The sequence below is a fragment of the Saccopteryx bilineata genome, chromosome 2, assembly GCF_036850765.1.
Source record: "Saccopteryx bilineata isolate mSacBil1 chromosome 2, mSacBil1_pri_phased_curated, whole genome shotgun sequence".
NCBI lineage: Eukaryota > Metazoa > Chordata > Mammalia > Chiroptera > Emballonuridae > Saccopteryx > Saccopteryx bilineata.
Window position 1 is genome coordinate 36,887,551 of NC_089491.1, and position 1,602 is coordinate 36,889,152.

The window sequence follows — 1,602 nt, forward strand, 5'->3', positions numbered from 1 at the left end:
CTAGAGCCACTGCTCGAGTGATCTGATGCGGTGATCCAGAGTGCATCATCTTCACTTCCATCAAGTTATTTAAGAAGCAGGATGCTCTGCATTCGTGGATGATGCTGTCACTGGAAATTATACTCCTAGCTCCAAGTACCCATTCTCTATTCATGAGTTCTGCAAAGTAACCACTTAGTGTATTGTTTTTTAAAGGGATCTTTAAAAGGCTTGTTTACAACATCCAACACTTGCAATTATAAGGAAAAATGACTAAATCTGTGCTCAGTGTTTTGTCTCCATTTTTGCTCCAGTAAGTGACCTTTATAAGCATTTGAAGCAGGGCATTGATTGAAGTTATTGTCATCCCCAAATAATGTTTTGTGGGTCAAAATTAAGTGATTGGGAGTGACCCTTATAACATGAGAGACTTAGTAAAGACTTGAATAGAAGGTAAATCTCTTGTCTGAGAGCTAATGAGTGAGTGGCTGGTGGAGGAACAGTTGCATGTTGGAGTCTAGCTAATAGGGAGGGAGTCCCAACCCTCCCTTCCAGGTTGGGGCTTCATGGGCTGCCCTCCATGCCCTTGTTTGGAATATCCCTCAAGACCAACCCACCAGCATGATGGGTTTTCATTTGGGCAGAGGCCGGTGGCAGGGCTGTAATCCTGACCCAGACCCAAGCCAAAAGAAGAAAGTTCTGTTTGCCACGTGCTGCCTCTGTACAAACAGCACTAACCTCTGCTTCCCTGCTGTCTCCCAGCCAGGCTGTGAGGTGGGTGTTCAGCTGCGAGAAAACTGAAGCTCTAGGCATTTTTCAAATTCATTTATAGAGACATGAAAACCTAGCCAATAATTAATCTCCAAGCAGTTACAAACTTAAGCCCAGAGGCTCAAAGCTAGCTTTGGAGTTAGACATCACAGGTTTAAATACTTGTTCTTCCACTTAGATGATATATGTCCAGCAGTGAGTCACTTAATCTTTCTGGTCTTTACTTTTCTTACCTATAAAATGGGGTTAATAATGTCTACTTTATAGGGTTGTCATGAGGATTAAAATAATGGTACCTAGCTCAGAAGTTGGTACATTGTAAACTCGTCCTGTTGGAACCTAGACCCACCAGACTCAATCTCTGAGAACATAAGATGAGAAAAGAACTAGCTTCTCCTTAGAACCATATAGCTTCCCATGGACACAAAGTGGCCATACTATTTCTCTCTATACATATGAAATACAAGAAAGAAGACAGCAACTGGGGTGGACCTCTTTCTTAATGTCCAGTATTCTTTGTCTTAAGATTTGGTGCAATATGTTAAAAAAAAAAAAAAAAGAAAGAAAGAAAGAAAGAAGACAGCAAATGGCCACCTACCCAGACACAGAACCAGTGTTTCAGACAGGGGTTTTGGTGTTTAACAAACATTTGAAAATTATCTTTGTGGCTTGTTTCTCTCATTACAACAGTGACACAGAGGTGCAATAGAAAACTACAATCAGCTCTAATTCCCAAGAATAACATCAGTTATTTTGGTATACATCTTTCCAATTCTTTAACTTTCATTTTTTTTGAGAGAGAGAGAGAGAGAGGAAGGGAGAGAGATGACAACTCATAGTGGCATCACTTTT

The 1,602-nt window shown here is 40.7% G+C and overlaps 1 pseudogene; it reads left to right on the forward strand.

Moving 5' to 3' along the window:
- The first annotated feature begins 1,159 nt into the window (after positions 1–1,159).
- LOC136327623 (small nucleolar RNA SNORA81) lies at positions 1,160–1,292 on the forward strand (annotated as a pseudogene).
- The last annotated feature ends 310 nt before the right edge of the window (positions 1,293–1,602 follow it).